The sequence below is a fragment of the Pleurodeles waltl genome, chromosome 7 (assembly GCF_031143425.1).
Source record: "Pleurodeles waltl isolate 20211129_DDA chromosome 7, aPleWal1.hap1.20221129, whole genome shotgun sequence".
NCBI classification, from domain to species: domain Eukaryota; kingdom Metazoa; phylum Chordata; class Amphibia; order Caudata; family Salamandridae; genus Pleurodeles; species Pleurodeles waltl.
In genome coordinates this window covers 1,066,271,253-1,066,287,196 of record NC_090446.1, presented here as the reverse complement: position 1 = coordinate 1,066,287,196, position 15,944 = coordinate 1,066,271,253, and positions in this window count along the sequence as shown.

Below are 15,944 nucleotides of genomic sequence, written 5' to 3'. Positions count from 1 at the left end.
GATCACATATTCCCCTTGGGAGCATTCTTCATTCACCCCCCCGAACAGCCAATTCCCAGTTCCGATCGGCGCTTCTTCCTTCTTTTTTTTTTGGGGCACCTTAGCTAACACCATATGCTTTTCTGGTCCTCCCCCTCTCAAAGGCCTCCAGATTGAATCTTTCTCCTGTGCCCCAGGCCGTCATAGGATCCGGTCCGCTGTCGAAGGTCGGCCACCCCAGTCGACCACCGGGGCCTCCGCCCCGTGCCCGCTAATCGTCGACCCAGGCAGGGGAGGGGGGGCCCTCTTCGTCGCCCCAGGGGCTGTTAGTTTATTCCGTCATCTTGGGGTCCTCAGTTCTACGGCTCCGGTCAACCTCCTCCCCAGTACCGGTGCCGGTATCTGCGTCTTGCCCGGCCCTGCTTTGGTGATCTCACCTTCAGGCTGCTGTGGAGCACTCAAGGGCCTTCGAGCCCTCCCCCAGACCCTTTCCCGTTCGGGGCGTCTCGGGGGGAATCCCAGGTCCAGGCGCTGGGATCTCCTATCAGTTTTGCTTCTCTTCCTCCCCGCTGCCGATGTCTGCGCCCTGCCCGGCGCTGCTTTCGGATCTCACCTTCAGGTTGCCTCAGATCATTCAGCGGCCTTTGCGTCTCTTTCTAGTCCCGTTCCGGGTGGTGCCGTCTCAGCGGGTGTCCTCAGGACCCTGACATCAGGATCTCCAACACCCCCTCTTTCTGCTTTCTCAGCTCCGCTCTTTCCTCCCTCTACGGGCCGTTTTGTTCAGGCCCAGTCTGTCTTTTCCCTCGTACCCTTCCGAGGGGCCGTTTTCCATTTCTTGGCCGTTCTCGCAGGATCGGTGGGGACTGGGGGGTACAGAGACCCTTCTTTTCTCAACAGGCGGTCCCGGAGGGGCAATTACTGCATGTAGGATCTCTTTTCCTGGAGGCCGTCTCGGAGCCCCGCAAGACGCGTCCGACTACGGCACCATCCTGGCTCCTCCCTCCTCCAGGCTCATCCTTTTACAGAAAAGTCACCTGACGTCTCAAGGCCAGGTTGTGCAACATACAGCATGCCATGATTATCTGCCACACCTTCTTGGGTGAGAAGTACAGGGATCCACCTGTCAGATGGAGGCACCGGCACCTGGCCCTCAGGAGGCCAAAGGTTCTCTCAATAATCTTCCTTGTATGCCCATGTGCCTCATTGTAACGTTCCTCTACCCTTGTCCTGGGATTCCTCACTGGGGTCAGTAGCCATGACAGGTTGGGGTAACCAAAGTCACCTGTAAATATTGAGGGACAACTATTAGACACACACTAACCCTTAGGGACAACCCCATACCCAGACACCTACTTATAGTGGGTGGGGACCTTGGGCTCACCTATTAGCCACACCGGGTGCCTCTGGAGTTGGCCCATCACATAAGGAATGCTGCTATTCCTCAAGATATAGGCGTCATGCACAGAGCCAGGGTATTTGGCATTCACATGGGAGATGTACTGGTCCGCCAAACACACCATCTGCACATTCATCAAGTGACAGCTTTTCCTATTCCTGTAAACCTGTTCATTTCTCCAGGGGGGACCAAATGCCGCATGTGTACCATCAATGGCACCAATGATGTTGGGGATATGTCCCAGGGCATAGAAGTCAGCTTTCACTGTGGTGAAATCCTCCACCTGGGGGAATACGATGTAGCTGCGCATGTGTTTCAGCAGGGCAGATAACACTCTGGACAACACGTTGGCGAACATTGGCTGAGAAATACCTGATGCCATGGCCACTGTAGTTTGAAATGAACCACTTGCCAGGAAATGAAGCACTGACAGAACCTGCACTAAAGGGGGTATTCCTGTGGGCTGGCGGACAGCTGACATCAGGTCTGGCTCCAATTGGGCACCCAGCTCTTGAATTGTGGCATGATCAAGTCTGTATGTGATGATAATGTGTCTGTCCTCCATTGTCGACAGGTCCACCAGGGGACTGTACACCGGAGGATGCCACCATCTCATCATCTGCCTCAGCGGTTGAAGCCTATGGAGGAGAACGGTGAGCAGACGGTCATATTTCCACACAGAATGCACAACTGTTGCTGAAGTAGGACACAGAAGCAGTATGTGAAGTCGAGAGTCAGATGATGGGCCAATGTCTGCTGTGACGCAGTTAGGTGCCATCCCATGTGCCCCCCTGAAATGGCGGCTGCCTGACCTGAGAGGAAGGACAAGTGTAAATGAGGTAAGTGGCTGGCGTTGTGCGCCGTCGCGGTAGGCGGTCGATGACCGCTGCGCAACTTCGCATTGGTTATCATTGGGCCCTATGGGTTCCAGGAGCCAATGGCGATGTACGGCGGTGGTGTCGGTACGCACTGCTGCGGCCGTGACCGCCATTTTCTAACTACTCACTCACTTGCGACCTGACCATCAACAAGAGAGGACCTACACTGCAAGTGCTGCTGTGACCTGAGTGTGGAAGCGACAATGGCTATAGTGTCTGGGGAGAGGGCCCCTGCTTTCACTGCGGAGGAGTTGGAGAAACTGGTGGATGGGGACCTACCCCAGTACACGTTACTCTATGGTCCTCCAGACAAACAGGTGAGTACACTGAGAACATGATGTGTAGGCAATGCATGTTTGGAGTGGTGTGGATGTAAGCCACATGTTGTGGGGTGCTGAGGCGTCCTGGCCTGAGTGCTGCATGAGAGGTGGTCAGTGTATGTGCGTCAGGGAAAGGGTGGGAACTGGGGGGCAATGAGTATGCCGGTCCGGACGGGTGAGTAATTTCCTTTCCTCCTGTCTTTTCCCTATAGATCAGCGCCCACAAGAAAAAGGGTATTTGGCGTGCCATCGCCAAGGAGGTGCGGACCATGGGGTCTATCACAGGCGGAGCACCCACTGCCACAAGAAATGGGAGGACCTGCGCCACTGGACGAAGAAAACGAGAGAGGCCCAGCTGGGGCAGTCCTCCCAACGTGGAAGGGGTGCCCATCACACCATGACCCCCCTGATGTTTTGCATCCTGGCGGTGGCCTATCCGGAGTTGGATGGGCACTTGAGGGCATCACAGCAACCACAAGGGGGTGAGTACAGATTCTGAATCCTGACTGCGCGCTTTAGGGGTAGCTGGGTGAGGTATGTGGGCTGTGGGTGACCCTAGGTCAGGGCGATCATGGCAGGGCAGGTCCCTTGTGCGCAGGCTCTGAAGCACTCCAAACCCAATGGTGTAAATGGGCGTAGACTACTGGGCAGGATTCTGTGAGTGTCAGGTGTGCAGATGCTGACGTTAGCCATTTTACCCCATGGGCTTGTGACTACCTTAGTGACTGGTTGGGCATGACCTAGTGCATATGGCAGCTCCCTCTGTGTTGTATACGCCAATGGTAGTATTGCTGCTGGCATTGACCAAGTGCATCCTCTGTCTCCCTCCCCCTCTTTTTGTTTTGTCACCCTGTCCTTGTGTGCATTAGCATCATCTGGCGGAGGAGCAGAGGCACTGGCGACGGAAGGAGCTGCATCTCACATGGCCCATGAGGGCGAATCCACTGAGGGTGAAGGCACCAGTGGAACGGAGGGCGAGGGGAGCACCACGACGGGGACAGGAGGGGAGACCAGTGACAGCATCTCCTCCTCCGATGGAAGCTCCCTGGCGGTGGCTGACACCTCTGTGCCCAGTCCAACAACAGGTACACCCGCCACCCCCTACCAACACTACCCTCCAGCAGCCCTTCAGCGTGTTTCCTGTGCCTGCTCACCCAGCATCTCCTTCACCCCAGGCACCTCAGGCCCTGCCCCAGTCAGCCCTGCTGCCCTCAGTGAGGAGGCTATTGACCTCCTGAAGTCCCTCACTGTTGGGCAGTCAACCATTCTGAATGCCATCCAGGGTGTTGAGAGGCATTTGCAACAAACAAATGCATACCTGGAGGGCATTCACTCTGGCGTGGCAGCCCAACAGAGAGCATTTCAGGCTCTGGCCTCATCACTGATGGAAGCCATTGTCCCTGTGTCTAGCCTCCCCCTCCAAGTTCCTCTACCCAGTCCCAATCCCCTCAACCCCAGCATATCCCAAGCACACCTTCAGACCAACAATCACCCAAATCAACACACAGAAGTGGCTGAGGCAAACACAAGCACCACACTTCATCCCACAGTCACTCACACAAACACCATCTCCATGCAGACACACCAACATCCAGTTGGCTCCACCGTGACCCCCCTCTTCCTCCTCGTCCACCCCCCTCCCAGTTTCATCTCCACTCACACCTGCATGCACTACATTCTCATCTACTACGTCCATCACCAGCATGCCCATCACAACACACCCCTCACGAGCAGTCACCACCCCCACAACCATGCGCACGTCCCCTGTGTCCTCTACCAGTGTGTCGGTGACCCCTCCTCCCAAAGTAAACAAACACAAGCACCCACCCACCCAACAGCCATCCACCTCACAACAGCATCCAGCCCATGCACCTTCACCCAAACTCAGCAGAAAGACACCTTCTTCAACCACTCCCACTTCCTCCACTCCGAAACCCTCTCCATCTTCCCGTCCCAGTGTGTCTAAAAAAACTTTTCCTTGCAAACTTTGACCTCTTCCCTACGCCTCCCCCCGTCCTTACCCTCGGGCCAGGGTGTGAAGATCCCAGGCCAGCACCTCAGCCACCAAGTCGGCGGCCGCTGTGGTACCTGCAAGTCCCCGGGGATCAAAGGGAGCACCCATCAGGGCTGTCAGTGTGCCAGCGACCCCTACAAAGTACCAACCCATTCCGCCGCCTGCCAAGGTGAAGAGGGTGCCAGCAAGCAGCACAGCCAAAAAGCACGACCCACCCAGCAAGGCCTCCTCCAAAACTGAATCTGCCAGTGGCAATGTCCCAGCAGCGTCTGGCAAGGTGGGGGAGGGCAAGAAAACCCAAGGCAAGGCACTTCAGGCCTCGGAGCCTCCAGGTGAGGGACTGGTGCCCACCATAAGTACTAACAGCCCAGCAACCAGTACCCCGGAAGTCACCGCCATCTGCACCACCATCTGCCCGCCCCCTGCACCGCCACCTGCACCGCCGCTGCCACAACAACAGTCAGTAGCATTATCCCCAGTGGGCAGCCGTCCGAAGCTGCAGGAGACGGCCTGGTGTCTCCCTCCACTACTACCAGCACCTGCACCACGGCCTGCACTGGTAGCATCTCCACCGCAGACACCGCCGCAAACACCGCCGCAAGCACCGCCACCTGCACCGCCATCTGCACCGCCACACGCCCAGCCGGTGCCACTACATGTGTCATAAGCAGCAAACCCAGTGGCCAGCCGTCCGGGTATGCAGGAGGCGGCCTGGACCCTCCACCCACCACTTGAAGCACCACCGCCGGCACTACCAGCAGTTTGCAGCCTAAGTCGCCGCAGGATGGAGTGTGGCTCTTCCTCCATGGAGTATCATGCTACCTGTTCCCTGCACATCTCGTGCCTCAGACACCCAGGTGAGGGAATGGGAACTGCCACACCCCATGTGCAGCATCACTGGGCACATGGCCCCCTCCAGAACCAATGGAGATATGCATCCACTATCACTTTCCGTGACAGAATGAAGCAGACTGGGCACAAGGCCCCCTCCAGAACCAGTGGAGATATGCATCTACTAACACTTTCCTTGGCAGGATGAAGCAGACTGGACACAAGACCCCCTCCAGAACCAGTGGAGATATACATCCACTATCACTTTACTTGGCAGGATGAAGCAGACTGGGCACAAGGCCCCCTCCAGAACCAATGGAGATATGCATCCACTATCACTTTCCTTGGCAGGATGAGGCACACTGGGCACTAAGTCCCCTCCAGAACCAGTGGAACATGTCATCCACTTGAGAGACTGTGGCTTTGCACTCCCCAGGAACAAGCAGTGGGCAAACCACGCACTTGAGAGATGTGAGAGACTGTGGCTTTGCACTCCCCAGGACCAAGCAGTGTGCAAACCACCCAATTGTGAGACAGTGGCTTTGCACTCCCTACGACCAAGAAGTGGGCAAACCATCCACTTGAGAGACTTGAGAGACTGTGGCCTTGCACTCCCCAGGACATCGCTGTGGGCATGTTGCCCCCTTCAGAAGCAGTGGCGTAGTACCATCTTCCGGCTGAGGTGCCTGTGTGTTTTCGACCTGATGCCCCTGCAGTTTTCTTTTTGTTTTGAGGCAGGAGTTGAGTGTGGCTTCACCCATGTTTGTTTGCCCACTGGGCCACGGACATTTGCAATGACAGTGTACGACCTTCTGTACATATTGTAAATATTTATATATACTGTTGTTTACAATCATTAACTTTATCTGCATATTTTCTAAATATCACTATTTGCACTCAATTCCCTTTGTCCTTGCGTTCTTCCTGGGGTTTACAGGGTGTAAATGTAATGTTGCTGCATGTTTTTGTGTGTATGGTGTTGTGGGTGAGGGTGAGGGTGGGGATTTTGCATGTTGCGTGAGTGTGTTACTCTCTTTTTCCTCCCCCCTCCCCTGTGTGCTAGGTGCAGTACTCACCGTGGTCATCGCCGCCTCCTTCTTTGATATTCCTGGTGTATTTGCAGACACACCAGCATCGCAGGACCTGTAGTTCGGGCTCCATGACATCCTGGTTCTTCGTTGAGTGTCGAAAGGTGAGTGGTTCCCCTTCTGTGCACTGTTTCTGCCGTGCTTTTAATGGCATTGGTACCGCCCCGGAAAAGCTGGCGGATTGGTGGATAGTGATAGGGTGGGCGGTACATTGTCTTCCACCTGTTTGTTGGCAGTGACCGCCTCGGTGTTGCTACTGCCGTGGTGGTCTGAGTGTTAAAGTGGCTATCTGTGTTGGCGGTTTCCGCCGTGGTCGTGATCCCATTTTTTTTACCGCCGGCCTTTTGGCGGTATTACCGCTGCTTTAACACCAACCGCCAGGGCTGTAATGAGGGCCTATTGTGGTCATTACAACCCTCCTTGTGAAATGCCAGCCACTCTGACTGATGTGATTTTAAAGGTTCCTTAGACCAACATGTGTAGCACAGAGATCAATGTGCTGGGGTGGCATTTGTCCTTGCAATTGCTGGCTGGAGACTTAGGGGGTCATTCTGACCATGGCGGTAATTACCGCCATGGCGGAGGTCGGCGGTAGCACCGCCAACAGGCTGGCGGTGCACCGCTGGGCATTCTGACCGCGGCGGTTCAGCCGCGGCCAGAAACGGAAAGTCGGCGGTGTACCGCCGACTTTCCGCTGCCCGTCTGAATCCTCCATGGCGGCGGAGCGCGCTCCGCCGCCATGGGGATTCTGACACCCCCTACCGCCATCCTGTTCATGGCGGCTCTCCCGCCATGAACAGGATGGCGGTAGGGGGTGCCGCGGGGCCCCCGTAAGAGGGCCCCAAAAAGTATTTCAGTGTCTGCCCAGCAGACTCTGAAATACGCGACGGGTGCAACTTCACCCGTCGCACCTTCCCACTCCGCCGGCTCAATTCTGAGCCGGCATCCTAGTGGGAAGGTTGATTTGCCCTGGGCTGGCAGGCGGTCTTTTGGCGGCCGCCCGCCAGCCCAGGGCAAATGTCAGAATCACCGCCGCGGTCTTTCGACCGCGGTGCGTGTTCTGACGGCGGTACCTTGGCGGACGGCCTCCGCCGTCCGCCAAGGTCAGAATGACCCCCTTAGTATACAATATGTAATGGACATTTACCCAAAGAGGCAGAAAGCACTCCACTTGAGTAGATATTTTTGCAAAACTGTGGACTCTTTTGGATAAAAGAGCAGGTGAGGTTTCTTTGTGGCTGAGTCACTCACACATCAACTGACACACCCACACACCCACACAGACACTCCCATACCCACTCACAGACACACTCAGACACTCACTCAGGCACTCATGCACCCACTCACAGACCCACTCAGGGACTCATGTACTCCCACAGACCCACTGTAGGAAAGTGCCCTTTTTGACATGGTTACCCCAACCACACATTTTGCCTGATATTGATGTTGACTTGACTGAAAGCGTGCTGGGATTCAACTAACCAGGCCCCAGCACCAGTGTTCTTTCCCTAAAACTGTACCATTGTTCCCACAATTGGCACAACCCTGGCACACAACTAAGTCCCTTGTAAAAGGTAGCAGTGGTACTAAGGACTCTGTGACCAGGGAGTGTACCTAAGGGCTGCAGCATGTATTGTGCCACCATAAGGGACTACTCAGCAAACACGTGCACACTGCCATTGCAGATTGTGCATGCTGGTGGGGAGGAAAAGGTAAAGTCGACATGGCATCCCTCCCAGGGTGTCATGCCCACCAACCACTGCCTCTGGCATAGGTAAGTCACCCCTTTAGCAGGCCATGTAGCCCTAAGGCAGGGTGCACTATACCACAGATGAGGGCATAGTTGCATGAGCAATATGCCCCTACAGTGTCTACGTCCATTTGTAGACTTTGTAGGTGCAGTGTGGCATTATTAACTACATGGGCTGGGAGTTTGTCATTACGAACTCCACAGCTCCATGGTGGCTTTACTGAAGACTGGGAAGTTTGGTATCAAACCTCTTAGGACAATAAACCCACACTGATGACAGTGTTGGGTTTATTGTACAATGCAATCAGAAGGCATCTTATAGATGCCCCCTGTATTTTAACCAACCCTTTAGTGTAAGGCTGAACAGTCAAGTAATCCAGTCTGCCACTAAAAGACAAGTTTCTGACCCACATGGGGTGAGGGCCTTTACGGCCTCCGGAGTCAGCAACAAAGCCTGCTTTGTGTGGAGGTGCTTCACACCTCCCTCCTGCAGGAACTGTAACACTTGGCAGTGAGCCTCACAGGCTCAGGCCTCCTGTTACAGTGCCCCAGGGCACTCCAGTTAGTTTAGGTGCTAGCCCCCTGGACAAAGCCCCACTTTTGGTGCCAAGTCCAGGGGGAAAATTAGGAAAAACAAGGAAGAGTGACCACTCCAGCGAGGAGCACCCCTAAGGTGTCCTGAGCTGAAGTGACCCCCCCCTTCCCTGCAGATTCCTCCATCTTGATTTGGAAGACAGTGACCAATAGGGTTAGGAATGTGCCCCTTCCAAAGACAGCAGAAGGACTGCTAAGCCAAACCCGCAGCAGTGAAGACTCCAGACGACAACTGGCTTGGCCCCAGCCCTACCGGCCTGTCTGCACCTTCAAGGACTCTGCTACCAAAAGGCAGCACATCCAGCAGGACCAGTGACCTCTCCGAACCCCCAGAGGACTGCCTGACCACCAGAGGACCAAGAACTACTGACGACTGCAGCCCTGTCCAGAAGAAACCCTCCAAAAGGACGCCAGAACTGCCCCGGATCCGCAAGTCCTCCCCACTCTGCACCCAATGCCCACGGCCCATGTCCAGGTGGCCCACTGGTTCAGAGCAGGTCCCCAGGCGATTCTGACCTTGTGTCCACCCTGGGTTGACCCCTCCTGTCCAACATGAAAACGCCTGCAGCCTAAACTGGACGAAGATTCCTAAAAGCAAAAGGTACCTCTGTACCCGCAGCCTCCTGGCCTTGGGGAATCCGACCACTGGTCCTGCAATGTTTGGCAGGCAGCCCTCTCATTGTCCAGCCTGTGGTTTCCTGGAACCGACTTCCTGGACCCAGCCTGCAACATTTATGTGACCCCTGGGGTCCCCGTATTGCAAAGCATTTGGTAGCCCAATGCCGTGTTTGCACCCTGCACCCGGCCACCCCTGTGCTACTGCGGCTGGTGCTGACCTTGGCCCCCCTCCCCGGTGCTTTCCTCAACCCCCCCAGGTCTGCCCTCCGAAGTCACTGGTACTTACATACTAGTAGGTCTGTTTCTGAGTGCCCCCAGGCTCCATAGGATCCCATTCTAAACATAACTTCAGCTTTGACCTCTGCACCCGGCTGGCCCTGTGTTGCTGGTGGTGTAAGTTTGGGGTCATCCTGAATCCTGAACAATGGACATCCCAACCCACGGAGACTGGAACTTTAAGTTAAGTACTTACCTCAAAACTGCATTAACACATTTCCCCCAGGACTGTTCTGAAAATTGCAGTGTCAACTTTTAAAAGTGAAAAGTGTTACTTGCCTGTAAACCATTTTCTTTGCCAAATCTAAACAAAGTGCTATTGTTACATATGTTTGATACTTACTTGCAAATGTACGTACATGCAACAAGATCCTTTTGGCTTCTAGAAATAAGGTAACAACATACATTTTTCCAATATAAATACAATTGCCTGAAGTTAATCATTGAGTGTGTGCCTCATTTAATGATAGTGTTTTTACAACAAATGCTTTTCACTGCCCTCTGATAAGCCTAACTGCTCAACCACACTACCACAAAAGAGAGCATTAGTATTATCTACCTTAGCCTCTGTTAAGCCTCTGGGGAACCCATGTACTCTGTGCACACTAGGGCCCTCATTATGTACTTGGCGGTCGAGACCGTGGTCTCGACCGCCACATAATGTACACAGTGAGGACCACCACAGATGGCCTTCCACCACCGCCAGGCTACCACCAACAGGCAGCCTGACAATGGCGGAATTCTTCATCCGACAGGGCAGCGCTGCCGGATAAAGAACCCTTGTTCCACCAGCCATTCCCTGGTGGTTTCAGCTGCCAGGAAAAGGCTGGCATAAGCGGTGCTCTGGGGCCCCCCTGAGGGCCCCTGCACTGCCCATGTATTTGGCATGGGCTGTGCAGGGGCCCCCGTGCACAGCCCGTCGCGCAGGTCACTGCCAGATTTACAGACAGTGATTTGCACAACAGGTGCTGCTGCACCCGCTGCACTGTGGCATTGATGACGGCTCCATGTGGAGCTGTTGGCAATGTCCAGGCCCAGCATTCCGCTGGGCTGGTTGGCGGAAACACTGTTTCCGCCCACCGGCCCAGCAGAATGTTAATTATTCAGCCGGCAGGGTATCAATGGGGCTGGCAGTCTGTGATAAGATGCCAGCATGAACACAGCGGAAATTCCCACTGTTTTCATAATTAACCCCTATATCTCATTTTGATACAGTATATACAGAGCCAGCTTCCTATACCTTCTCAGACTCTCACACACCCACTTACAGTCCCACACATACACTCACACACCCACTCACAGAGACACTCTCACACCCACATAGACCCTCTTGCATCCACCATCACATCCAGACACACACTATCACACCCAGGGATACCCTCTCACACCCACAGAAACTCATGCTGCGCATGGCCTTTTGCAGTGCACGGCATGGGGTTGGGTGGTTATAGGGGTTTGGCCACACTGCCTGGCCATAGGCCTAACCCTGCGGCCATCCCCCACCATGCACGGCCAAAGGCCATGTGTGGCGGTGGTTGGATTAACGTATAGTAATTCAAATTACTTTACATTAAAAAAACGTAGAAATTCACTGAAAAAACAAAGGTAAAAGGGAAGTCCCTAGTTAGTTTCTGAATTTACTCACACAAAACCATAGAAATTCAGCAGTTATAGTTATTTCAAGTAACTACAACTTGCGCCCTATGGTAATTATATCCCGTGTCCTCGCCAGGTACTGCTAAAGGCCCCAGATATTACAGCACTCATGAGAACTTTTCCAACATCAATAAAAATATCAATGAAACATTAGCAGTCAAATTATTGAAGAAAAAATTGTGCATGGCGAGGGTTCGAGTTATAGTTACTTTAGGGCACAAGTTATAGTTACTTGAAATAAATCGAAGTATAACAGCTGAATTTCTGTGGGTTTGTGCGATTAAATTTAGAATCTAACTATAACATCCCAGTAACCTTTGTACCTTTGTTTTTTTAAGTGAATACATATATGTATATATATATATACAGTATATATGTGTGTATATACACATACATTCCAGGACGGTGGAGCGAGCTGCCCCAATAAATTCCAACAACAGATTCTCTTCAAAAGAGAGGCTCACACGGGGGCCAGTTGGTTTGTGCCATTAAATTTGTCACTGCATTACGGCCCGTGTGAGCGTCTGTCTTTTGAAGAGAATTTATATATATATATATTGTCCACGGAATTTATCCCTATGAAATGTTTGAGTGGTGCTATTGCTATCTGTAGAGTGTAAAGCTGTGTTGAGTGTTAGCAAAGCTGTCTCAAATGGAATGTGTTACTTCATGACATTTTATTAAATGAGGTTTGATGGGATGTTAAAATCTATTTGTGAAAAAAGTGCACGTAGTGAGGGTGTGGAATGTTTTAGGAGAAAAGAATAACAAGGTTACTGGTGCATTAGATGTAAATATGTGGTTGTGGGTGAAAAATGTTGGAAGGTTTATAAAATATAGTGATGCATCATTGTTATAAATTATTAACCAGTATGTAACTTTTATCTTTTTTATTATTTTGTCTTTGTTTTAGGAGGAAAATGGAAACTTGTCTCTGAGTAATAATCATCTGCTTACATAAGCATCAAAGAAGAGCCTTGTTAACACAAGCAGTATTAATGTGCTGTTCAGCAATAACTACCTGTTCAGACATAGGCCCTCATTACAATCCTGGCGGTAAATCCCGCCTACCGCCATGCAGAAGACTGCCAACATACCACTGCGGCCGTGGAATTCCGCTACAGGTATTATGACCCACAGCTCGGAATCCGCCAGAATACAGACACCCACACAAGTCCGTCACTCCAAAGGTCAGTGATAAACTGGCGATAACAAAACTGACACCGCCACGCCAACAAGAATGCGCCCACACTATCACGACCCACGAATCAACGCAGCTGTCTTTCAACCGCTGTAATCCATTGGCGGTACACACCGCCTCGATCAAAATACACACGCATAAACAAAACAAAACCACATTGGACAATTCGAAATACACACACCAGATACACATACACACACCACACCCACACACCCAACCCAATATAAAACACCCACCCACATTACCCACAAACCCTTGCTACCAGAAATTTGAAAGCAGGCCAGAGAGAAACACTACCTAAGACAACACCAGCATCCACACACACACAACACTATCACTTACACAACATCCACGCACCTCAAACAACACACAACACATCCCCTCACACATCACAACACACACCATCTCACACATCACCCACACCACATCATGGCACCTCAACAACACCCCAGGTTCTCTGAGGAGGAGCTCAGGGTCATGGTGGAGGAAATCGTCTGGGTAGAGCCACAGCTATTCGGATCACAGGTGCACCAGCCATCCATTGCAGGGAAGATGGAGCTATGGCGCAGAATTGTCGACAGGGTCAACGCAGTGTGACAGCATCGAAGAACTAGGGATGACATCAGGAAGAGGTGGAACGCCCTACTGGGAAGGTGCGTTCCGTGGTCTCCAGACACCAGATTGCTGTACAGAGGACTGGCGGTGGACACCCACCTCTTCCTCCACAACTAACAACATGGGAGGAGCAACTCTTGGCAATACTGCATCCTGAGGGCCTCGCAGGAGTAGCAGGAGGACTGGACTCTGGTAAGGCAAATCTTTACTACTTTATCCCCCACCCTACATGCATGCCATCACATACCCCACCCTTGCCCTCACACCCATCACCCCAACAACCAACAGATACCCCACCAACACAACATACACATCCCAAAAACAAGCCCTGCATGTAACACCAATGCATGGACACTCATCACCAAAGCATGTCCAGTACAGATACCCACACAGACCCCAAACCAACTATCACACTAGGACCAAGCCGAGAATGCAAGCACTGGAGTACAGGGTCACTCACCCATTGCACACAATGGCATACACAAATGCAATAATCATGTCTTTACACCCCTACAGGACCCCTACCCAATGTCACCAGACAGGAGGTGCCAGACATATCCAGTCCCCCCACAGAAGAGACCCACAGTGATGACAGCAGCTGTGCACAGCTGGATCAAGATGACCAGCCCGGCCCATCAGGGACCTCTGGACAGTCGGTTCCCCTGACACAGTCACAAGCCACCACAGAGCCTCCCCCTCAGGAAACACCACCACAGCACCCACCCAAGGGGCCCATTCCCCTGTCAATCAGCAGTGTGTCCACCACTACAGGGAACCCAGGCAACCCCACTAACACAGGACAATCAGGGACCTGGGGGCAGTGGCAGTGGGCACACGGTTCAGGGGACAGAGGCACAGGACAACAGGGAAGCTGGGAGGACTTCTGTGCGACAGGGGGAGGACAGGCCCAGGAAAACCACTCTCCACGAGGCACTCTCCAACATCATGGGAGCTTACCATCATTCCCAGGAGATGATGGCAACAGTACTGGCCAAGTTTCAGGAGACCCAGCGACTGTAGTAGGATTACTACCTTGGGATCAGGGAGGACTTGAAGTCCATTAACAACACCCTGGTCACCATTGTAGGGATGCTGCAAGACCTTCTCAACACTAGGAGGGACACAGTGGCACCACAAGGGGCCCCTGACACTAGCCTGGACGATGAACAGCCCTCCACCTCCGCCGACACTAGTGGACAGGAGGCCCGCCACAGGACCACGACACCAGCACCCCACCTCCTGAAGATGGAGAACCACCCCGCAAACGGTCCCGGAGATCCAGGTACAAAACAGAGAACATTGCCAAGACCCCCACCAGGAAATGAGACCCCCCTGAATGTCACCCTTCTGTCCCACTTTGTCACCCTGTCCATCCTTCAACTGCCATTGCTCCACTTCCTATGCCCCTTTGAACAATGCACCTGTGAAACCAATAGACTGGACTCTGCCATGGACATTCTTCCACCATCCCCCCAGCCCATTTTACAACCCCCTCCACTTATTAGCACAGAAATAAACACACTTCAATCACAAAACAATCTGGAGTCAGTCTTTACTTTCACAAATGTGTAATTGCAATAACCATGGAATATAGCAATGTCAAATTACTTGTGCACATACCAATGTAACACAGCGGAAGGCCTAGAGGAAATATAGCAGAGGGCACAAAGTGGGACCCACATCTGTGAAATGGAAAGGCAAAGTGACAAGTCAGGGTCCATGCACTGAGTGAAAATGACAGACTTATGCTAGCTCCAACAATTGTATGAGATGTGGGAGGCAGTGACATCTTCTTACCTGTGTCTCACTGGAAATATTGCTTGATTATGTTGTTTCGGTTGTCGATATCCTCTTCTTCTGCCTCCTCTTCTTCACTGTCCACAGGCTCCACAGCTGCCACAAGACCACCATCTGGCCCATCCTCCTGCAGAAAAGGCACCTGCCGTTGCAAAGCCAGGTTGTGCAGCATACAGCAGGCCACGATGTTCTGGCACACCTTCTTTGGTGAGTAGTATAAGGAACCACCTGTCATATGGAGGCACTGGAATCTGGCCTTCACGAGGCCGAAGGTGCATTCGATCACCCTCCTAGTTCGCCCATGTGCCTCATTGTAGCGTTCCTCTGCCCTTGTCCTGGGATTCCTCACTGGGGTCAGTAGTCATGACAGATTGGGGTAACCAGAGTCACCTGCAAATATCGAGGGACAACTGTTAGACACACACTAACCCCTAGGGACAACCCCATACCCAGACACCTATTCACACTGTATTGGGTCCTTGGCCTCACCTATTACCCACACATGGTGCCTCTGGAGTTGCCCCATCACATAAGCAATGCTGCTATTCCTCAAAATGTAAGCGTCATGCACTGAGCCAGGAAACATGGCATTCACATGGGAGATGCACTGGTCAGCCAAACACACCATCTGCACATTCATCGAATGGTAGCTCTTCCGGTTTCTGTACACCTGTTCCCTCCTGCGTGGGGGTACTAATGCCACATGCGTCCCATCAGTGGCACCAATGATGTTGGGGATATGTCCCAGGGCATAGAAGTCACCTTTCACTGTAGGCAAACCCTCCACCTGAGGGAACACGATGTAGCTGCGCATGTGTTTCAACAGGGCAGACAACACTCTGGACAACACGTTAGAGAACATTGGCTGGGACATCCCTGATGCAATGGCCACTGTTGTATGAAAGGAACCACTTGCCAGGAAATGGAGTAC